The 25,931-nt window shown below is 35.0% G+C and overlaps 1 protein-coding gene across 3 annotated transcripts in view; it reads right to left on the bottom strand.

The window, feature by feature from the left end:
- CYP7B1 (cytochrome P450 family 7 subfamily B member 1) overlaps positions 1 to 25,931 on the bottom strand; it is a 166,826-nt gene that overhangs the window by 110,295 nt on the left and 30,600 nt on the right. The window contains exon 1 of one of the 3 annotated variants that reach the window (XM_073229594.1): positions 19,222 to 20,590. The exons of 1 other annotated variant lie outside the window; for it this stretch is intronic. The gene's annotated coding sequence lies outside the window, so the exon portion shown is untranslated. Of the gene's footprint in view, positions 1 to 17,966; positions 18,884 to 19,221; positions 20,591 to 25,931 lie in introns of those variants that run through there. One more of the 3 variants, XM_017675621.3, reaches the window with a different exon arrangement.

Raw genomic sequence — 25,931 nt, forward strand, 5'->3', positions numbered from 1 at the left:
TTGTGAAAATGATTTTATGGTTATCCTTACTTTTCTCTTATGTGCTGCTATTATCCTACACCTTATAGGATTCCTTTGAGGATGAAAAGAGATTAAGAACTTCACAGAACATCTAACAGAGCAGGGACAGATAGTGACCATTCAGGAAATCATAGCAGCAGTAACAATAGTAGTAACATTTGTAGTAGTAACTTCCAGCCTGGCTTTTCTTTTGCAATTAAGGATCATCTTGAAATTCATACCCTAAAACTCTAGAAAAAAAGCAATCCAATTTGTATCTACAAAAATAGCACTCCCACAGACAAAAGTATAGATACATCAGCATGCCTTTTTTAAAACACTTCTTTGAAACTAGCCATTTTCAGCAGTACTTATATGCTGGAGTTTGGAACAGGGAAAAAGCTGGCCTGCCCAAGGACAATTTTTCTACCATTAACTCAGTGCTAGAGTCATTATGTCACTTTAAAAGCAGAAAGATAAACATAGAGTCATAATTTTGCAATATGGTATACATTATCACCACTTGATTGTGCATTTTGAATTTGCATTTTGAAAGGACTTTGTTTTGTTAATGATTGTTACTAGAGCTGTGAACTGGCACATCATAGCCAATCAAGATATATTTGTCGAATAATACTTGAATTTTTATAAAAATAGATATATTTTTTCTTTTCATGATACATACACACATACACATACACATAGTTTTATAATACTGAAATTTTCTTACACAATCTGAGGCCAAGAGAGAATAATCAAAGAAAAAAGAAAATTCAGTATAAGAGAGTAAGTACCCTTTGATTGAACATCCATATTACACATGGGAAAAGAAAGATACCAGCAGATTCTACAGCACCTTGTGCATCATTCTACCAGTGCTCTTCCCTACCCAATAGCATTTCAAGTCTACACTGAGCTTCTCTCCCAAACTGTAAGCTCTTGGAGGATTCTTATTTTTTGTTACTCTACCACATCATATCAGCAAAATTCAATAAAATATTAGTTGGATGTATGGATAAAATGAGCTCATTAATAAGTGAATAAGTAGTATCATCAAAAAAAATTGTTAGTGTATTGTATGAGACTTGTCAAATGATCTGTTTCAGGACCCAACCTTACAAAGTTTAAAAGCAAGTTTTGAACTCATCACACTGTTACCAAGAAGCTTACCTGAGTGCCAGAACAAAGTCCAAACCTGTTAAAAGACAATCAACAATATTCAGCACCCCAAAATAAAATCCTTGATGTCCAGAATGCAATAAAAAATATCAGGCATGCATAGAAGCAGGAAAATATAGAAAAAAAGTCAATCAATAAAAGCTGGCCCCAAAAATAAGAGCAAAGGGATAAAACTGGCAAACAAAGCTGTTAAAACGGCAAAAATAGATGTGCTCAACCTATTCAAGAATGTAGAAGAAACCATGAAATTGAAGAAAAAAACAGAAGATACCCCTCAATAAAGGAAATTTTAGAGATGAAAAACAAAATTTCTGAAAAGAAACTGTACTGTATGAGATCAACAGCAGATCAGATTAGATACTGTAGAAGAAAGATCAGTCTACTTGAAAAATAGCAATAGAAACTATCCAAAAGGAAGAAAAAAAGAGAGAAGTGACTTAAAAGAAGTAAAAGGGTTGCAGTGGCCTGTGGGACAATATAAAGCAGCCTAAGCAATACAAGTAATTGGAACTATAGGAAGAGAGGAGAAAGAGAGGGACACAAAAATACTTACAAGGAATAAAAGCCCAAATTTTCCCAAATTTGACCAAAATTATAAACTTATGGATCTTTTCTTTTTATATTATGCTATCTCATAGAAATTATATATTAGATATATAAAAATTCAGCAACATTACTTAATAATAATTGCAAGCACATATATGGCACCTCCCATATTGTGAACCTTGACCTAAAACTCTGTGGGTAGTAACCCACATAACCCTCACAAACTGAGGAGGTAGGAGCTCTTATCCCCATTTTACAGATAAGGACATCGACTTCCAGAAATATTAGGTGGTATGTTCAATGTAGCCCAACTCTTAGGTGGATCCAGGACTCAAACCATGAGGTCTGTCTGGTGTCAGAATCCAATCTCTTATCCACTATGCTCTATAGCCTCCATTCCATATAGGTGCAAGGGTCAGACATTAACATTTAAAGACTCAAACATGAGCCAGAAAAGCCCATTTTTATGCCAAACATGATTTTAAAACAACTCAGTTAAATTATGGTTTTTATAAATAATAGCAATTTACCCCCTTATTATCCAGAATCCAGAATTATGTCAATAAATGTGTGCAACTTCATAAGCAAACTTGCAAAAAGACCAGAACCATGTTAGTATTCAAATCAGTGTGACCTGACATGTAGCCATTGATTAAGTCAGCAGGAAAACTGTATCTGGAAGAATGAACACTTGCGATTTTCTGAAGACACATTTAAAAAGAAAACCAAGAGTACCCAAATACCAGAGTTGTCAGCAACTTGAACTCCTTCTAGTGGGAACTGCAGGGTTTTTGTGACACATGTAGCCTCTGCTTGTCCTTTGTCACCCATGTGCTTCCCCTGAAAACTGTCAGTGACCTGTCAGAATTAATCAGGAAGTCTAAGGTCATTCTTCAGGGACAGACAGATCTGGACATGACTGTGTTGCATTTCTGGTTCTGTGTCACATACCATATGAAACTGATGTCCATCACTCTACTCTCAGAACATATAGTTGCATACCATGGCTGTGAGATTTTTTAAAGGTCTAAAAATTATCAACAGGATAAACTCAACATTTAATCACATTATAAACAAATATTTAATCTAGTGAGGTAGAAAGAGGACATGTCTTGCATAAGGATGTAGAATCCTATCTCTATGTATGAATAAAGCTTCCCCCAATCATGATCCTCATTTGGGAATTCAAACCATTAAACAACCAAATCTAGGAATAAAGGAGTAGAGAACTTTGATAAAAAATCTAAGACCCTGATGGATTCCAAGGCCTACAACCAATGAATTACAGGCTGGAAGTACCTTTGTTGCTTTCCAGTATGCCTACCTTGAAATTTGGTAGAAATTAGGATTTGTGTTACTTTTAAAAGTCCGTTATTAAAAACACAGTGACATCTTAATACCTATATTTTCCTTTCTGTAAGAGAAAAAAGCTGGAAAATTTTTTGATTATTTTTTTAAAAGTCTGACACCATTGAAATATATTAAGAGACTATAAAATAACTATAATCTTATTGAAAAAGATGAGAAATCACTAACTGTGAACATGGTCATAAACTGTATACTGTGTTCTTCAAAAGGGATAAAAGACATGAAAGGACACCCACTGGATAATTTACATAAATGAGAAACAACACTTAGCTGCCCTCTCCACATGAGGCTTCCCAACCCACTTTCTTTCATTTTTTCACTGCCTCTAACTTTTCTCATTGTTACCCTTGCTAGTCACTTTACTCACTCTTAACAGATTTTACTAGAAAATACAGAGAAGAGGAGGAGAGGCTGTCCCATCTGCCACAGTTCCCGGATCCTGCCTCCATAGTTTCCATAACGTAGATACTAGGTTCACAGCTAGGTCTGAAGTTAGCCAAAGGATGTCATTTGGGTTGGTGGCAAGTTTGATAGAGCTTCATGTGGGCAGAGTGGTCCATTCTAGATGAGTAAGGTCCCTTGCATTATGGCAAATGCAGGATGTGGGTTAACAGCTGCCATCTGTGTTCCTGCCTCAAAAATATCATAGATGGATTTTCCTGAGGGTAAGTGGAAAAGTGAGTATGAGGTAGAATGCTTCAAGGGCCTAACAAACATTCCAGTGGCCAGGCAGTGATGCATGGGGTTACTCCTTCAAGGTCAACCAGGTTCCCTCTGTTGAGCTACAATAGTCATGATTTAAATAGTTATGGGATGCAGTAATTCCTAAAGTGCTAATTAGTGTTTTATAATTTTGATGTCACTGGGGCAGATTTTTAAGGAACATCCACTCATGATACATGGTTTTGGTAGGTTTTAGGACAATTATGGGTACATGAGTGACCATATCATCACCCAAAATATTAGATGAAATGGGATTTAGAAAGATAAAAATTTGGAGAGAGCATATAAATGTCATTTGAACGAGCATCCAACATGTATGACGCCTGAGATGGTTCCGTGTTTAATGCTGTTTGTAAAAGATCCTCCTTCCCCCAGACGGTCATGTATCAACCACTCAAAATATACTAAATTGTTAATTCTGAAATTTACATTAAGAAGTCACAAAGCAAAGCACAAACAACCTCCTTAAGCTAGTTTTGTGATAAATCACTAGAGCAGCCAATTCACGTATTGTTAAGTTAATCATCTGTTAAGATATTAACAGTGTTGATTTCTAAAAAGAAGTCTAGAATTTTAAAAACCACACTGAGTTGACCAGCTAGGACAGATTGCTGCTTGTCTAAGTGACTTAGTTTGTGTGACAGAGCTACAAGCGGTCTTTGGGTTCACAAGTCCTTCAAAACCAAGGATCCATGCTAATGGCAACCTTTTCAGCATAAAGCACCCAACAATCAGAGTTTAAGTTTTATTTATTGGCTTTGACTATCTACTTCTGTTATCAACCATAAGGGCCCATACACTTCATCAACCCCTAACAATAGCCGCAAGCTTGGACAATCTGTCTTGCGTCGTCATTGGGTAAGACTTCAATGGAACAGCCTGGATTAAAGAGCAGCCCACGCATAAAATGGAAACTCATTAAAATAAACTTTCTCAAAGGGGGAAACTTCAGTTCCAACTGAACTGAACTGTTCTTATTTCAAAGATGAAAGGCCCATTACCCAGTCATACATTCATGTGCTCTTGGCCTCAGTGCTTTCTATTAGGCGACTTTTAACTCTTGAGTCCCTTCCCATGTCTTTTTGGAGGCTTTAGAAACATAATAGGAATTTAGCCCTTATTGAGCCTGATTGGAACATAGTATCTGTGAACCTCTTAATAATACTTGAGACCTTTATAGTTTAATTTGCAATGGTGTCCCTTTTGTCTGCCTTAATGGCCTTTAATCTCAGGCGCAATACAACCACTTTATGTGTATTAGAAGAAAAAGTACTGAATACCTAAGGATTTTTTAATGTGCCCACTAGGAAGAGTGATTTTTAAAAACACATAGGTATGGTGATTTATATAACAGAATGCAAAGCTGAATGAATAAAAGGATGATGTCAGAGATGGTTGCTGCCAATTGTTTACATGAAAATTGACTTACAGCTCTGAGCCTGAAAACTTCACCTTGAACTTATTATGAGCGTGTTTTCAGTGATAGAAACAGTACTATAAAATCAAAAAGTCAAGAGACTGGGAAATCTGTTATGTGAAAATATCAGCCGTCCTATAAAAGAGTAATATAACTGGTATTAGCTGAAGCAAATAATAATCTCAAAGCTTTAATTTTATGTGAATGACCATTAAGTGAAATGAACCACAATCTTGGTTAGATACACAGAATATTCAGAGAAAACATTCATGCTCAAAGAAATGCAAAAACATCACACAATCGCTGTACACACATGCCATCAAAAGGAAATTAAGCTCTTAAAGGTTGGTTGTATGTCATTATGTAATTTTAATTCATGCATCTTTGTCTGAAGGCCAAAATGTATGGCATGTGCATATTTTAAAAAGACATATTAGTTAAACAAATGTAAATTTCTTGTGATAAAATATATTTCTTTAAATTGTGTCATTATAAAACTACATGTAAATGCATTTTTAATTTTATCATAATTAATAACTAGCATAATGGCCTCTGTGTAACAAATGTTTTGACAAAATTTTTCATCAGAGTTTGATAAAAGTCTTTCAATTATATTTTGATTCAATTGTATTTTGAATTTAATATATGTACAAGTTGCTTCAAATAAGTTTTTTCTTTCTGTAAAATTTTATAGAAAAATACATAAATAAGACATTTTTTCTTTAAACAAAAATCTATTATCAAAAACAAAACAGAAGATCAAAATCTAAAATATTACAAAGTAACACATAACCACAAATGAAAAACTATTGAAAAAACACTTGATTCTTACTTAGTTCTTTACCTGTAAAGGCAGTCTCAACTTTCTTGCCTATTTTGGTTTTATGCCTGTGTTGCTTTTAATAGGGCATGCACTAAAATGTCAGCATTCATTTTAACTAACAAACAACAAAACAAAACCCACTTTCATTTAAATCACAAACAACTCTGTCATTCACTAAGTTACACAACTAGCTCAAGTCCAAGATAAACACCTGCCCTGACTGTTAGAAAGCTCTAAGTGAATTCCGTGCCTTTGCTGAGCCAGAATCACATAGACATAGTGTTCTTGTACCTTTTCTTTAAATATTTTAAACTTAGTTTCTGTATTTTACTTTATATTGTTTTTAGTCTTACCACATTGATCATTAACATGAAAGAAACAAATTAAAATAAGCAACAAGCTCTCAAGGAAAACTAAAATAGATCTGTCTCACTTTACAAGACCAGCATATGAATGTAGGTGAAGGATGATTTTAGAATTAATATTTGTAATGCATAGCATTAGCAATAGGAATTTTTCATTAGTGAGCTCTCCTATGGAAATCTGAAGTTTTAAAAATACACATTACAACTGTCTTGGAGTATATCTAATATACAAAATAATAGTTCATATTGTAATATCTACTGCAAATGCTTTCATTTATTATATTATTTAAATTAGTCAACTGAATCTGGATTACTCCATCAAATCATAGTTTATCAAAATATTATTATTGATAGTTGGATGCTTGCATTGCATATAAAGCATTTTATAATAAAAAAAGTAACAAAATGGGGGCATACCATGCTTATTATCAGAAGGTTGAATCATGGAAGTTCAGAACTATGATTAATTCTAATTAATTCTTTATTAATGAGGCTGGCCAAAGCTGTTATAATAGCTTCTTCTTTAAGACCACTCTGTAAGTTCTGTTTTCTGGATGTGAAGTTCCTATTTCATATTAAGCAGCATAGCTAGTGTGTAAATGCAATGGAAACTGCATGTTGGAAGTTATGGCTCCTCTAGGCCACCCATGTAAATTGAAAACAAGAGTAGCCAAAACCTGTCCTCTATGTGCTTCCCAGACTTTATATGGCCCATCAGAGAAATTCCCCTAATATATACCCACTGTTGAAAATGCAGCTATAAACATTAACTAAAAAAATTATTTTTAAATCAAACAAATTTTATTTTCTAAATTTCTAAAATAAATCATATATATATGGAACAATTTTTAACAGAGTATTAGATGATAAATAGCTTTTTAATTCTGGACATAGGGACATTACCCACTAAAGAAAATCTAATGTAATTAAAATTCTTTTGCACTGAAATTGCAGTGTGTCAAAAAATGAGATGGGACAGTAGCTTTCCCCTTACATTTACATATGCCAATAGTTGTGTATGATGTTTGCGATTCCCATTTCTATAATGTCATCTTTTGATGTTCTCCTAGAAAAACTGGGGTACTGTAGTAGCAAATAGATGATTTAAAGGATTATAGAATAATTTTGGGGGGGAAGGAGGAACTTATTTTGCCTTTTTTTTTTTGCCTTAATCCTCTCATTTGGTTCAGAAACATAAGGCTCTTTTCACTTCATTTAAGCCTCACAATGACTGGAAGCCTGATCAATCTGTCTTGTGTCTTCTTAGGGTGAAACTGCAATTGAGCGGAAGCAACAGATGAACAAAGCCCACATTCAAATCTGTAGCTCATTAAAATAATGTTAAAATAGAGTAAAAACTCAATTGTAAGTGAATTGTAGCTGGATTTTTTTCCTGCTAAATACATTGGATTAATAAACTATATAATCATTAGCTCTGAATCAGTGGTCTTTAAAATGAATTTAAAGAAATGTCTCATTCTTTTTAAAAATTTTGAACATTTTGAAAAACATTTTGGAAATTGGCCTTCAGCAAAGCACTAAATGACATAGCATTGTGGTATGCTTCAAAGGCATATCCCCTAAGACATGATTCACAGAGGGTGTATGGAGGAACCATTGATGTAACAATTCAAGCTCTAAATTCCTATGATTCTATAACCAAACATCACAGGGACAGTTTCTATAAATACATATCCAAATTGATTTGCTATGCAACAATTTGCTATCCAAATGCTCATTAAGAAAATTTGTAGGACTTTTGTGAGCTTTAAGTAACCCACAAATTCAGTAGGGGCATTCACAAGTAAATAACCTATGCCTGCCAATTTGTTTTCAATTTGATCCTGTGGATTACAGTATGTACCTAATCCTGGGCTGAAACGTTGCTGACACATTTGAGAAGGGGTAGTCTGGATTTGCGAAAGTCAAGTTTTAAGGGGGAACATACGTATCCATTCTTATGTATGTCTGATGGGTTTCTGATAAAAGGTATGATGTCCTAGGAACTGCTTGGGCAATCTGGAGATAGCCATTAAAATAAAATATGCACATTGTTTTCAACCCAAAAACCTCACCTCTAGGAAATCTATCCCATGGAAATAATGAAATCACATGTGATCAAAAGTATTTAGTGCAGAATTGTTTCTTGGGGCAAAAAGAAAAAAGAAAAGAAAAAACAAGAAAACTGAAACAAAGAAAAATTATGGACCATCCACACTATGGAATATTATATACCTGCCTTTACATGAGTGTAACTTTACAGTTGACCAGGAAAATTTTCCATGAAGGATTCTCGAATAAAAAGTAAGATGCAAAGAACACATTAAAAACAAAAACAAAAATGATGGCACAACCCCTATTCACACGTGTGTGTACACATATGGGTTCATTCTGATTATATGTTCTCGAAGAAAGGTTTGAAAGGTTATGTAAAAGCTTTTTGATATGAGCATGGCAGGGTGCTGGAGGAGGGGCAGGTAGGAGATAAGGGATGGAAGGCTGGCTGATAACAAAAGGAACAGTTTTGTTTTAAAAGGTCCTCAATGAAAAAATAGCATGTAATTCTGATATATTATATTTTTAAAATAAGTATGAGTATTTATATAATCAGATTAAAACAATAAAGTCCCTTCCATAAATAAAAAGAAGAGATGGCTGAGAAGCAAGTCTACTTGGATGCTTTTCAGGTCATTCCTAGCTTCTCCAAATGTTGGACCATTTTGGGGAAATCACTGAATGTCTCTAAACCTCCATTTTCCACATGTGTGGAAAGTGAGGTAAGAATTGGACAGGTATGAAATGAGATCATGTGTTTAGAGCACCTAGAAGAGGGAATGAGCATAGTAGACCCTCACCATACTGTGACCCTGAAGCCCCTCACCACCCTCTTGCCCTAGGGTTTAGGGAGGAAGCTTCCCTGCTAATGGGAGTCTCTGGTTTAGGCTGAAGAAGCTACTAAAAGGCTTTCAGCTATATACAAAATGGCAGAGTCTAAATCTGCCAAATCAGAGAAACAGAGAAACGAAAAGAAAAGCAGGGAGAGAGGACAAGAGTAAGAAAGTGGAGCAGGGGCAGAGGGGTGACTAACTTATATAGCTTCTTGGTGATGAGAACAGAAAATGCGACTATGAATCCCTTAGTACAGTGATAGAGAAGAAAGTCTCTGAATGTTCATAATTTGAGTCCTGATGATCTACTTCATATATCTTCATTGTGCCTCTAACTTCTCACTGGCCCACCAAAGTCCTGCTCTGCCTTCAGAAACTCGAAACTCTGCCGACCGCCATTGAGCAATGTCCTAGTGGGTGTGGGGTCAAAGATTTCTGTGTAATCACAAAGGAGCAGACGGTATGTTTCATGGGTATCTGGTCCCCTTATGAGGATCTAACTGACATTTTTTAATTAAGCTGGCCCACTGGAGTTTAATTAAGGTGTTGCCTTCTTGATGAAACTAAAGGAAAAATATTTTCCTTCTATGCAACAAATACGCACAATAAGAAACCTTCTTTCATCCTCTAATCTTTAAAAGGAAAACAAAAAAACTCAGTTGTTTCTCTTATTCCCTTTTCATCTTCTAATTAGCAAAGTTGTTTCAAAAGTAATTTCGAATGAACCAGAGGCCATCCCCATAAAGCTACATATATCTGAGAAACTACAGACAACTGAATATGTACCTTGAGGGATCAGAATGCCCTTCATTTTAATGCAGTTTCATAGAAATCAGCTTAGAAAGTATTTATTGACTTATGACCCTGTAATGATCCAAGTTCTGCAAAATACTTGGAATCCCACAAGGAAACTTACAATGTAAAATAAAGTACATAATCAAAACAACTTCCTATTTTGGAAAGAGCACTAGACTCAGTGTCAGGAGAGCTGGCTTTGGTATTGGCCCTACTGTTTTCTTACTCCACGACCTTGAGAAAAGTTACCCAACCTCTCTGAACAACAGCTGCCTAATTTGTAAGAAGGGTGTCCTACCTGACTGGGAAGTGGGGAAGACTAAATACGATAATGGAAGTGAAAGGCTGCGTGGGCTGTGTGCACTCCACAAATGTAGGGAGTTACCATCATGATTTGGGAAATAGAGATTAAAAGTATTTAACAACAATTTTCTTTTGGAAAGTCAGTATATAAGAACAAATTAAAACACCTGGGGCTTTAGAGTCAGAAAGATACAGCTGTATTTTAATGGAATAAATGGACTAAGGCATACAGCCAGCCTATGTTTGATTGAGTGTGGCATATTCATTCATTTCTCATTTGACAATCATTTTTGGCATACCTATGTCTGGCTGGGTCCCTGCTCTCCCTAAAATGGGGGAAATAATACCCATAATCCTGCCCTGGAAATCAAAGCGTTAATGTGATTACAGCATCTGATACAGTTCCTGACCCACAGAAGGTGCTCAATAAGTAGTGGGTTTTGTTTGTTAGATGATTAAGAACAAAGCAACACACAAAGATTCCTAATATGGCTGTTTTGATTTGTTTCCTTAATCTGAGAAATTACACAGATTTGAAATATCCTCATTGAATTTTTATACATTTTTTTTTCATATTACTCTTAAGAAACATAGCATCATCTTATAGCAGAAATGTTGAACCACCTCTTTCATCCCTTTTTCCCATTTCCGTATATACCCTTATAGAATCTGGACAGGAGTACCGCCTTTTTGAATAAGTTAACCCACCATATCAGAGAGATCTAGGTTTTATCTTACTTAGGCTACAAGCATTCTCCAGAGGACAAGTCAGCAAGCCACAAGCCCACCTTTTCCCTGACCCCTCCCATCAAAGAGCCCGCCCAAAACCCTGGCCATAAAAAGCTCCTTGGCCTGTTAGAGACCCCTTTTCCTTTGTTCTGCTGGCCAGAACAGAGGTGCCCTTCTCAGGTTGGGCAATAAACCTACTTGACTGTTGAGTTTGCATCCCCTCTTTCTTTTCCTTTCATACCCCACTCCTGAATTTGTAATCTGGTGCTCTGATGTCCAGACCAGCCTGCAGCTCTTCAGAAGACAATTCTCAGGTTGTGGAGTCACTTGCTGCAGTTGCAGAAAGTGGGAAGGGCCTGAACGTCAATGTTCCCACGTACCCAGTGACTGTCAACCGGTGATTATGAGGTAAGGGAGTATGAAGCTTCAACACATGTAAAATAATTTATACTTTGGAGTTCCTCTACAAGATTAGGCCAATGCCTATCCTCGGGAAGGTTCTGAGATGGCTACTCCCACCCCCTCTCAGCGTCTTCCTACTGTGTCTTGCTTTCCCTGATCCTGTAAGGTTTCCCTGGCAGCTCCAGCACATGAGTTCTGCCTCTAAGGAACCTAATCTAAGACAATATACTATTACAAAATCTCTTGTAATTTATTTAATTTTGAAGCTTACATTTACATACATCTTCTTTCTTTTAAATGACACATGTAATAATTTACCATTTCTCTTTGTTGACTAGGTTTCCTAATGACATTCTGAGAGTTCTTGCTTTCCTTAAATTATTTTTTCTTCACAAATATTTTTTCTCACTTGAGATCTTTTAGTGTATGTATAACCAATGGCCTAATTTTCATGAAAATTCTTATGAATCAGGCCTTCACACAACATATACGTTGATCATAATAGCAAATGACACAAAGGATCTGAATTCTTGAAAAGAATAATTATCATGAGGATTACAACATCAAAGTGACCGCATCTGTCTCACCACTTCATTCTTCTAAACTGAAAAGGACTATAGGGAACAGTTGACCAAGTAGAAATCTTTAGGCAAAGATTATGCTAATATACTCCCCAACAGAGTCCGGGAAAGTCAGTCTAGAAAAACCAATGAGAATAATCTAAAGTCTTTTTTAGATAAAAAGACTTGCAACCAGTTCTCAAGGTTCACAGCCAGGGCAAAGTACTTTGCCAATTCTAAGACAGAATTCCAAAGGTATCTTCCATTTCAAAACACACGAAATTAAGCAAAAAAGTAATGCTTTAAACACACTTGGGCTCCAACCTCCTTTGAAGAAGCATGGTTAATCTGAAATGTATCTGAATATTTAACCAAAGTATGGAGCAACATTTAAATCATCCTCTTTCATTATCATCGTTATCTCTTCAGCCTCTCATTCACCACCACAATGAAGAAGTTATGCTTGCCACTCATGTGGACAATAGGGTCATAAGTCTTGGGTTTAGCCTGCAGTACCTGCTGTGGCACATATTCTTCTGTTAATGAGCATGCATAACTCTTCATCCCCAAGGAACTGTCTCTGCACATAAAAGGATACATAATTTTTATAACACCAGAAAGAAGTAAATACAGCTCATTGAGTTTCTATGGGAGGATTTGGAAAGTATAATTATCATGCATTACCAGTATCTCCAGGCAATAGGCTGGTTCCTTTTCTAAATTAGGGCCATGTTTAAGTTTTCATATTAGACCACCAAGTTACCAAGTGTGTTGTTGCTAAGTATAATCCAATTTTAGATCCCCTTGGTACTCTCAGTGGCCATCATTACCTGTAGCTCTTCTTTGGAGGGCAAGTCTCATGCCGTTGGAGCCACCTTGTCCCCTGCAGTGAACAAGAAGTGCCTGGATCTTAAAAAGATCCTTCACTACACTCTGTTAGCCCCTTGCCTCATCTAGGAAAAAGTCTAAGATATAATTACATTAACAATATTGATGTGCAAAGGACATTTTTTTCTTTAGGATGTATTCAAATTTTAAGATACTATATTTGTTGAATAGAAGAAAATTGTATTATTTCTTATAATTATTTCTCATATTTTCTCATAATTTATATGAAGTGCTCTGCAAAGAAGCTGACACCAACTAAATGTTCAGTAAATGTTAGAAGCAATTGTTATAACTATTATAATTTTAACAATCATTAAGAAAAACTCCAGGGAATTATCACATGATTCTAAAAAAATCAGGAAAACAACTGAAATTCAACTTCAAAGTGTTCAGGGAATTTCTGCTATTTCCAAAGTTCTTCATAATGCAATCACAGGGAGGTTCTGCTAAGGCAGAAAATTTCATAAAAGGAATCCTAGCTCAGTAACAGTCTGAGACCAAGGAAAGAAGGCTTCACAACTAAATCAAAGAGAAGCTAAAAGATAATAGCAAATTTAGAAGTATATGTTAAATGGCTTTATGTTATATGGTACACCAAAGCAAAGTGAAAACTTTAACCCAGGACTTCCTATGCTAAGTGCTTTATTACTGAACCAGATTTCTAACACACACACACACACACACACACACACACACATACACACACACACACACACACATGCACACACACACACAGGCAAAGCTCACTTTGCATGGAAGAACAGAAGCATAAAAATAACTATATAAGCTGGAACTTCAAAACAATCTTAATAATGAATGGGGAAAAACAATCTGAACAGACAAAGCAAGTATCAGAACCAGACTCCAATATGACACTGATTGTGGATTTATATGACATGGAATTTAAAATCCTAGAAATACTAGAAATCAAAACACAGTGTAACAGAAACAAAGAATGCTTCTGATGGGCTCATCTATAGACTGGACAACAGCCAAGGGAAGAAATCAGTGAGCTTAAAGTAATTCAATGGAACTTGCATAACTGAATGTAAAAGAAAATAATAATAATAATAAATCACAATAGAGTATCTAAGAACTGTGGGATAATAACAAAACATGGCACATATGCATAATTGGAATACCAGAGGAAAAGAGAGAACAGAACAGAAAAATATTTGATTTGATAATGATTAAGAATTTTCAAAATTAATGACAGACATCAAACCACATATGCAGGAAGCTCAAAGAGGATCATACAGTTGTCCTGAACTTGTACACAAAGGCATATCATATTCAAACTGCAGAAAACTAAAGACATAGAGAAAATCTTGAAAGAAATCAGAGGGAAAAAAGCTGTTAGTTAAAGAGGAACAAGAATTATAACAGATTTCTCATCACGTAAGCAAGAAGAAAGTGGACTGAAATATTTAGGGTTAAATAAAACATAGCTTAGAATTCTTTGTGTACTAAAATTATCCTTCAAAAATAAAGGAGATAGATTTTCTCAGAGAAATAAAAACTGAGGAGAATTTATCAACACTCAACCTGCCCTACAAGAACTGTTAAAAGAATTTCTTCAGAAAGAAGGAAAATAATATAGGTCAAAAAGTTGGATCTATATAAAGAAAGGAAGAGCACTGTAGAAAGAACAACAGCAAATTGAGCATTCTTCTCAAGCTTCCATGGCATATTCACCAAGATGGATCATATTCTGGGATATAAAAAATATGTTAACAAAATGTTAAGAAGTCATACAAAGTGTGTTCTCTGACACAATGAAATTAAGCTAGAAATGGGTAACAGAAAGGTACCTGGAAAATCTCCACATATTTGGAATTAAACAACATATCTCTATAGTACAAGGGTCATACATAACATATGGATCAAAGAAGTCCTGAGGTAAATTACAAATATTTTAAACTGAGTAAATGAAAATGCAATTTATCAAAACTTGTGGAATGCAGCAAAAATAAGTCTTAATGGGAAATTTGTAGCATTAGATGCACATGTGAAAGAAGTATCAATAATCTAACATTTTACTCCAAGAAGTTAGAAAAAGAAGAGCAATTTAAGCATAGAGCAAGCTGAAGGAAAAAAAATGTAACTTAGAGAAGTGAATTAAACTAAAAATAAAGCGGAAAAATATAAAAAAAATCAACCAAATTGAAAGCTGGTACATTGAAAATATCAATAAAATTGACAAGACTCTAGCCAGGCTAACTACTCAAAAAAGAGAAGACATAATTTACCAGTATAATAAATGGAGGGGTCAGCACTATGGATCCCATGGACATTGAAAGAATAATATAGGAATACTATGAACAAATCTATGTTCACAAATTTGATACTTAGATGAAATGGACTGATTCCTTGAAACACAGAAACAATCAAGATTCATAAAAGGAGAATAAAAAATTTGAGTAGGCCTATATCTATTAATGAAATCTAATCAATAATTGATAACCTTCCAAAAAGACAGCATCAGTCCCATATGTCATTGGTGAATTCTTCCAAACATTTAAGAAATGATACCAATTCACCACAAGTCTTCCTAACACTTCCTAACATCCTATGAGGCCAGACTCACTCGAGTTACAAAACTAGATAAATATATTAGGATAAAGGAAAATTACAGAATGATGTCTTATGAACACAGATGCAAAAACTCTCAAAATATTACCAAATAAAATCTAACAATGTATAAATATAATTATATACCATAACCTAGTGGGATTATTCCAGGTTTGCAAGACTTATTCAACATTTGGAAATCAACAAATTAATCCACCATATCAATAGGCCAAAGAAGAAGGGTCATATGATGATATTAACTGATGGAAAAAAAGTATTTGACAAAATATATTATCCATAATGATACAAACTTAGGAAACTAGGGATAGAGGGAAACTTCCCAAACCTGATAAATTACATCTACAAAAAACATAATGCTTAATGATGAAGAACTGGACACTTTCCTCCTAAGACAGAGACAAGGAAAGTATGTCCCTTTTCACCACTCCTATAAAATATCATGATGGAAATCTCAGCTGGTGTAGTAAGACCACAAAAGAAAATAAAAGATGGACTGGGAGAGTCAAAGAAGGAAGTAATAAAACTGTCTTTATTTGTAGATGACATGATTTATTATGTGCAAATTCCAGAGAACTGAACAAAAAATTTCTTGAACTAATAATTATAGTAAGACTACATGATACAAGTTTAATATGCAAAAAATCAACTGCTTTCCTATACCAGCAATGAAAATTGGAGATTGAAATGGAAAACCAATACCACTTACAATAGCACCAAAACAATGAAAAATTTAGGTACAAATCTAACAAAATATGTACAAGATTTATATGCAGAAAACTACAGAATTCTGATAAAAGAAATTAAAGATTTAAATAAATGGAGAGACATTCTATTTTCATGGATTGGAAGACTCAATATTGTTAAGACATCAATTGTTTCCAACTTGATCTATAGATTCAAAACAATTACAATTAAAATATCAGCAATAAATCTGTATATATCAAAAAGGAGATGAATTCCTATAAAATTTCCTAAACTTCTAATATGAACTTATTGACCAGATAGGCTACCATTACTCCCATATATAATCTATGATATGAAAACTAGAAAATTATGTGTTTAACTAAATTGAATTGTCATCCAAATATTTTATAACAATGGATATATGTTTTTTACTATATCAGTTTAAATCTAATTTCAAAGATCTTTAGTTAGCATGAGACCCTGGACAAATATTACATTGAGCTATTTAGTAGATAATCTTCAAATATCTGGATATTTCTAAGTGTAATAGAATACTGAACCAGTAGTTCACAGCAGAGTTTGCATTTTTGCTCCCCATTTTTATATTTGTGGAGTGTTTTTAACCTTAGGTTGTATTAATGAATGTGTTCACATTTGCCTCTCTAAGAGGGTATAAAATGGATATTTATGGCTTCAGGGGGTCAAATTGTATGTGCTTATGAACTTTGCTAGTTTGCTAAAATCCTGGCATGTGACAGGTCTTTCTTGATTACCTATCTCTCAGTTCTTTCTGAGAAATAGAAGTTACTTTAGTTAAAAATTATAATTACTTTAGTTAAAAATTATAATTAATATAGGTGATTAAACTATATTAGGAGGGGAAGTCGTAGAGAAAAAGGTTGTCTATGCAAGGTAGTAAAATGTATTTTATTTATCAAAGGAAAGAATGTTTTCTTAACCTGGCTTTTCTAGAATGTAAAAGAAGATAGTGAAAACATAATTTGAATACCCACAGAAAACTGTAGGAATTTTGAAAAATTCACTTGTGTTGGTTTATAAGTACTGCAAGTAATAAGACAAAAAAGAAGCACTGAAAAATGTTAAAACTTTGGCAAAACTGCATTCTGATGGGTTTATTTATAAGAAAAAACAACTAATGAAAATAGAACTGGAAAAAATATTAGTATACTATCTGTTAAAATGTCAAGTTGGTCTTGGAGAACTCAGTCTCCTCTTTAATAAAGGCAGCAAGGGCTATTTTTCTTTATATCCTTTTATATATTATAATAATTTTCTATCCTTTTTTGTTTACTGTATCAGATCCTTGATTATTGAAAAAAGTTTCTCATTTCTAACAATGCAAGCATTCATTATAATTTTGTTTCCTTCTATGTTTACTTAAAAATATTGTATTGCCACTCTAATTAATAAGTAGCCAAGCTAAAAAGTCAACTGCTTTCCTGTAGTTTCCTAATGATTCCTATAGAATCATTAAGAACGGTGATTCTTTCTTCGCGGGCATCTATGATCCTCTCTTAATCAAATGACCAAATTTTCCACTAATAACTCTTCCCATGACTAGATCCTAGATTAACACCCCCAACACAAAAAAATTTTTGAACGTATTTTTTTACAACTAAACACAATCAAATCCTTATAAAACAGTTATGTTTTAGACTCTAACAGAAAACTATAGTCTCCTACCTTCAAATACTGTACTGGTCACTGTAATCATCAATCACAGCCATTCCATAATGTCAATAGCAGGTAGATTCTGCTTTCTTCTCAAAAGCTATAAAGCACAGTCTAGAAATTATGTCTCCAACTAAGGACAGACTCAGAACCATGATTGGAAGCACCAGATACTTTTAATTATTGGCATTTCAATGATTAGAACACGGGTTCAAGCTTCCAAATTGACATGTCCTGGACAACTGGCATAGCTCTCTACTACAGGGTACTGGGTTGCGCTTTCAGAACTTTTTTCAGTCAGAAGCAGATTATTGAGGAAAAGCCAACTGCTGACTCATGATCAAGGAGATAAACATTCCCTAGGAACGGAAGAGGGCAATCCAACTTTGGCTACTTCCTTTGGAATGTGTGAGTATTATTGTTAATGCTCTGTTTTCTGATGAGTGTATTGTATTAGACTTTCTTACTTCCTCAAACTATTACAAGCCTTTAATTTAGTAGACTACTTCTATACAGCTTACATTAAGCCTTCTTTATATGTTTAAAAAATAAAAAGGTCTATAAATTTTTGATTGTTTTTCTTTTCAACAAATATTAAAATATCAAGTCATGACAGCATTGAAGAGGACAAAAGGAAAAAGTATCATTATGTCCACAGTATCTTTTTGATAAATATTGCCCCTCCATCCAGGGATATAAGAGTAAATAACAAGTAGATTATTTGTTTTCTCAGCTTCAACTTCTCACCACTCCCTGACTCATAGAGTTTAGCCAATACAGAAGAAAAACACAGTAACTGACATGGCCTAAAAATACTTAACACATTTTTCACTTTATTGGCTTGGAGCAGTAAAATGTTTCCATATGAAGAAGTTGAATTTCCCTGTGAACATATTTACTACATTAATAAAGCAATGTTACTAATTTCTTAAATTATTTATTTTATAGTAATCTATTTCTAACATACTTTTCTTATAAACTTAAACTTTTTCTGTTAGCATGTCCTGGAGAAATTTCACTTACTTTGTTAAGATTTACATACTAGAGAATCAGAACAAATGGAGTTTTTTCCAATAAATTCACTCATGGGAATTAAATTACCAAAAGTGAAACATTTAACATGGTAGTTAAGGGAAAGGCTTTGAAGATACATAGACAAGGGCTCAAAATCAAGTTTCCCAGTTATTAATTGTGGGACTCTTGGCAAGTCTGAATCTCTTTAAGCCTCTGTTTCCTTATCTGTATGTACTTAAATACAAAAACCTACCTCAAAGGTGTCAGCAAGGTTTCGTTTCTTCTGAATCCTCTCTCCTGTGCTTACAAATGGCTAGCTTCTCCATGTGTCCTTATATATATATGGCTTTTGCTCTGTGCATACCAATCTTGGTGCCTCTTTGTGTGTCCAAATTCCTTTTCTTAGGAGGACACCACTCAGATTGGGTTACCACCCACATGACCTCATTTAACCTTAATGACCTCTTCCAAGGCTCTGTCTTCAAATATAATTACAGTTTGAGGTACTGGGTGTTATGGCATATGAATTTGGTTGGGGGGGGGACACAATCCAGCCCATAACACATACTAATATACTTTTCATTTTATGAGGTTAAAGCAGTAAATTGTTCCTTTCCATGTAGAGAAATTGAACTTCCCCATAGGTACATAATAAACTCCAATAATAAGTAACTATTGTTAGGTACAGTATTATAAACATTACATAATTATTATTTGGTGGCTGACATGTCATTATGGCACCTCAGATCATCATTCAGTGATAGTTATTTCTACAGACAGGCATGAGAAATTTGGGCAAATGTTTACTCATAGTAGGAATACAACCTAGAAATTGCTTTTGGGAATAAATCCTTTATTTTGGCATTAAAAACTGTGATTGGTCTCCTTCTCTTAAAAATATAATCAACTGAGTGTTAGAATAATAAAATATTGTCTGCGTCTATTAACTGCATACATAAAACAGGAAGTTTGAACCAGTGGAGTTTATTTTACAGATATTTCATAGCCACTCCATCCACACATATGTCAATTCAAGTAAAAAATCAGAGATTTAATTTAAAAATAGCTTTTAGTGTTTTTCTTTCATGTAACACAGGCCTGCCAACCTAGTGATGGACTGAATTTGCCATGACAGAATGTTCCACAGGTTCCCCATGACATACTCACAGTGGACATGAAGACCACACCTGAATATATTCAGGAGAAGCAGAGTAGGCTGCTAATTAAAATGTTGCTCAGAAATGATTATATAAGCAATAAAAATCGTGCATAACTCAGATACTTTCTTTTATTTTCTCAGAAAACTCAAATTAAAGTCTTACCATGGCCCCCATATTTGACAATAAAGGTTGGTTGGCACATATGGCATTGTGCCTTCTTTTAAACATATTCCATGAACCTATGAATTTTCTTAATTTTACCCTATTATTTCTGGTTTTCACCACAATATAAAGCAAAATTTTATCCACAACCAAATAGCTCTGCTTGAGGGAACTGCCATTGGTCTTAACTGAGTCAGAGGAATTTTGAAAGTCAGTAAACTATAGATGTGTATCTTTAGCAAATAACCAGTTTCAATCACATTTTTATTAAGACTGTATAGTACAGTGGCAGTAAGTTTAGGTATAGTAATGTCATGACTGAAGCAAAATGTATGCATGTGTTATAATTCGCTGATCATACAAAATAATTATTAACTATAAACACATATGCTTCTGTATATTTGTTGGAGAGATTCATTAATTGCTTAATGAAAGATGTCTTTCTGATACTAATTCCTTCATTTAGTTCAACAGATTAAATTTTATATGAGAAGATATTAGCATGCATACAATGAAGTGACAAGGACAACCAAAAAGCTCAAATGTTAATGGATAAAAGATAGCATTCGGGCTATTTTAAAAAACTAAACAGCATAATTTTCATTTTGTGTGCTTCCATTTGCTCTCTGTGCAGACAAAAATGTCCTTTTTTAATATTCATGCAAATAATGCAGTATCAAAATTGTTTCTACATTTTCCTGAGTTGTAAATAGATTATGAAACTTTAAACAGTGTGTGAATAATTCCGGATAAGGCAAGACTATGCATTTTCTAATTTGCCAGACTAGTCAGGACTTGACATTTGCAACCAAAGCAAATCACTTTTTGTGCCGTAGTTTTAAGTCATTATCCAATTATATGGAGATACTAGATATCTAGTTTTCAGAAAGCTTTAACATGAAAAGAGTTTTGCCACCACAGAGTAGAGTTATGTTGGCAATTTTTTTGTGAGAGAAAATTACTACTAATACCAATAGATCTGTGTGTTCATTACCTCCACTACTCCCTTAACTGCAGTTCAATCTGTTATAATCTTTTTTCCTTACCCAGTAGGGTGCACAGAGCCCTCTAGCTTCCAAGCCTGTTTCCTACTGAGGTACATATTGGCCAGCATACAGCTGCTCAGAACAACTATTTGCATCTACAATGGGGTCATCCCACCACGTTCTTTTCAGATCAATATGATTGGTACAAACAATAGTTTGATTTTGATTGCTCTATAGTACGCTTGGGTAGAGCCTCTGAATGCAAGTGAATTGCTTGGAAACAATGGACTGGTTCATCATCCAAAGCGTCCCTTTTCAAACAGCTGCCTCTGCCACACTCACCCTGACAACGTCCAGAAAAACAGATGGTTTCAGCATTCATGGCCAGTTTAGTGAAAGCCCCTGAGTCAACCATTCAACGCATGTTTTTTAATCTATTTGATATTAAGGAGTATTTCTCTCCACTAAAATTTTTCAAATGCATTAAATTATCTTGCTGAATCTAAGATGAATTAAAAAGAAAGGAGTAGGTATTGAGGTCAGAATAAAATATTCTTCTTAAGTCAATATAGCCAATGTCTTTTGTTAAGACTACAAGTGTAGACTCTCATGTATATTATGTATAACAACTCTGCAATACAAAAAGGTAGATTAATAATGCAGCTAAGATTCCCCCAGTGTTGATCTCCTCAGCTTCTGTTGTCTATTTAAAGGTAGGTCTTTAAGATTACTTTAAAAGACAGGCATTCTTTCCCCATTTTTTTTTTTTTATCACAAGAAAAACAGTTGCAAGGACTGCACAGGGAATAACAGGAGAGACACTGTCATTCCTGTGTGCTATCATCATTCATCCATAGAATATATTAAAATATATTTTGTATTCAGTTGGTTGCAATGACTGAAGACGCAAGTATTGATCCTAAATGTATTTGTGTTTTGGCACTTTAAAAGAAACAATGTTTTATTCATGAGCTATCTAAATACTATTTTGCTGATGCATTTTTAGTGCAAACATTGAGGGCAAGAAAATGTTTACCCATTACCTGGGAGAAATATTTTAATTTCAAAGATAAATGATTAGAAACAAGAGAGTAAACAACTAAAAATTTTTTTTCATTACTTAAGATATAAAATTTTGGAAAAGGTATGCAACTCAATGCTATATATTTTTTCTAAATACCATTTGTTTATATCCTAACTCTCCAAGGACACAAGAGAGATCATAAGGATGTTTTGACATACCCTTGTGATCAACCACCTTTTGTGGAATGTAGTTAACCCTAATCTGCATTTATAAATCTACAACGTTGTATATGCCCTCACTTTATCAAAGATTTTACTCCTAAAATTTGAGTGCAAATCAAGTTTATAAAAATAATTCTATTTTGCCATTGATTTTATTATAAATTAATAGAAAATATTCATTTATTCAACTGATTTTACTGATCTGCCCTCACTTTATCAAAGATTTTACTCCTAAAATTTGAGTGCAAATCAAGTTTATAAAAATAATTCTATTTTGCCATTGATTTTATTATAAATTAATAGAAAATATTCATTTATTCAACTGATTTTACTGATCTGTAAGATGGGAGTTGTAATCTTATCTATATCATTGTGTTCTTAGAAGGATGAAATGAGATAGTGCTTATAAAAGCACTGATCACAGTATACCTGGCTTATTATTTTACCATTATCATCATCATGATTATTCCTAGAGAAATACAAAGATAGTACATAGCAGCAGAGAGTATTAAACCACTCAGTGGACAAAGCTGAACTCTTGAAAGGGGAAAATCAGTCATGCGCTGGCCCATGACCCTGCGCTTTGCTCTGGAAGCAGCAGCATCTTCACAACTTGAAGATCTATGCTTGCCCCTCCTTACCAGCAAAACTCCTCTGTTCTGGGGATACCAGATGTTGCTCAGGCTCCCAAGCTCATCCAGTGCTCAACTCATTCTCCTCAACTCCTTAACATTGCCAGTAAACACCTGCACTCCTGAACTCACAATTCATCCACCTATTCAGGAGGCTTTGCCCAGGACTGAAGTATCTGCTGGGGGCCAGGACTCCTGGGTGAGCAGTGAGGTGGGAGGTGGTTTTTCACCCTTGGCGTGTACATATCCTCACAATTATATACAAACAGAAACTCCCTTTTGCTTTAGAGTCACAGTTGAGTACTGCCCAGTGTATCTCTTCCTTTGCCTTCTAAGAGTGGTCTCTACCAGCCGTCTCTCCTTCCTCACCTCCATTCCCCTCCTGGGCCTCTGAACACTCCACTAACACTGTAATTACCCAGTCCAGTACCAAGGATTGCCTAACTGCCAAACCCAACACTTCTTAGTCACCATGGCATTCAGCTTGGCTGCAGAACCTGAAGCTGCTGACTGCCATTCATTTAACCCATCAGTCACTGCCCCTGGGCTGGGCCTGGGGATACAGAGAAGCATTTACTGAAATTCTCAGCTTCTTCTACATTCTCTCCTTGTCTTCTTCTGGTCTTTTCCAGCTCACAGATTTACCTTCTCCCATCACCCAGTGAAATGTTAGCATTCTTCAGGGCTCTATGGTCTATGTCTGTTTTTAGTCTACTAACCATCATTATGTACCTATTCATTAGTAAAACCCATACAGAGTACCTCCTATATCCAGATTTTATCTATGCCTATGACTTCAACCAAATATGACCTCCAAACTGATATCCTACATTCACCTAACAAATACTGTTAACCACTTATTCTACCAGGCATAGTGCTAGGCTCATTCATTTTGTGATGAAAAAACCAGTCTCGATCTTCAGAGGGCTTTCTGTTTTGTGTAGGAGCAAGATAACTATGTAGGTGATTACAATACTACATGACACAAATAGGTTAACCTAATTTGTGCTGAGGGGTTAGACCTTAAATGCATAACAGCAGGAGAGATCAAGGACCAAATTTGTGTTATAGAAACATCACTGGCCATACTATGGAAAATGGATTCAGGGAAGGCAGGGAGATGAGTAGGTGGCTCTGTAGTAATTCAGGTAAACAATGACGGAAAACTGGGTTAACGGACAGGCCGTGGGAACAGAAATAGATGGATTTTAGGACAAAACAGATTTATAATACTTGCTAAGTTCTGAAGCTGGATATCTAAGAAACTCCTGGGAACAGGATAGGAAACATGGGGTTGGGTATGTTCATGAAGCTGTGTTTCTATGGCCAAAAGAATACTCATGCAGTTACTAACCTCATGACGGCAATTTGTAATCGCTCACATATGAGTCTGTCACCTGCACTAGGCCAGTGGTTTTCGGTATATTTCTACCACCATACTATTCTTACATTCTATCAGCTTCCATCATAATATTTCTTAATAAAAGCAGTGTGGGTTGAAGGGGTAGAAGAAGGACGAAGTTCAAAATCTCTACAGGGTTATATAGTAGGAGAATTGAAAATCCTCCACTACATAGAAGGTTTCTTGACAGGAGAGATATCTGTTAAATTGTGTTTACCTAGTAAGACCTAGCACAATATTTGGGACAAAACTAGGTGCTCGATATTTTTTGAATGGATGAGTGGATGAATAATGCATGCTAAAATGCTCCCAGGTTGTTAGCCATACAGCCAGTCTGCAAGGATACACCAGAAAAAGAGAGAAGAGCCAGCCTTCTCCTTAGTTTGACCTTCTGTGATGGATTTTCCTTTTGGTGGCTTTCTCACCTGAGGCTAGGAGTGGAAGATATGATAGAAGATAAAGGTATGAAAAATTAAGAGCAAAGTTTCAGTTCCAGAGTCCTGGAGTTTAAGGATTCTCACTTTATCACACTTGACAGATGAGGGAACTGAGATCTAAAAAGTTGCAGTGACTTCCCAGTGAGGCATGGCAGATCTTGGGTCTAGATCTACTGACCTGAGTAATGTCTTTCTCTCCAAAACATTATGATCAAAACCTTTAGCAAGGTTCAAAACAGCTAGAGATGTTGCAAATGATACTAATCTAAGATCACGCTTGAAAGCAATGAATTTAATCACCTTTGTTTCCTAGGGAAAAATTAAGAGGAAAAAAAAGGCATTGATTCCATCTGTTGGTTTAGTTTTGTTTGTACGTTTCCCAACTCATTAAGCAACCTTTAGGTCACAAGATACTATGCTTCATCTATTTGCAGATAAATGATTCTCTAAATGTTTAGTGTGGTGCAAGAGAGGGAACAGGCTTATCTGGAGTATTATATCAAGGGGACATGTGAAGAGTCCTGGGACAATTTATTCAATAACTCAATACTGAGTTGGACTTGTTTTTCCCACTGCCCTAGTTTTGCATCTGCTTTCCAGGGCCAACCCTAATTCCTATCTTTTGCTCTGAAAAACTGGAAATCTCCCAATTTTTGTAGGACAAAGTAATTTATATCCTAGGGATACTCTCCAGGCACCATGGCTGCTATTTAAACATCTCTGGTGCTATGGGTACACCTATACAGATGCCTCTTGCCCCACCCTTTACCATATGCCAGGATGCCATCCTTATGCCAATACCTGGTCTTCCTGTTGTTTGATGTCAGCTTCCTGTTAATATCATCTTAGTTTTGGTATATCTTCTTTGTAAACCCACAAAACTCAGATGTATATAGTTTTACTTGAAAAATAGCATCATATAGAATCACAAAGCAGCTT

Source organism: Manis javanica, chromosome 2, assembly GCF_040802235.1.
Source record: "Manis javanica isolate MJ-LG chromosome 2, MJ_LKY, whole genome shotgun sequence".
NCBI classification, from domain to species: Eukaryota; Metazoa; Chordata; class Mammalia; order Pholidota; family Manidae; genus Manis; species Manis javanica.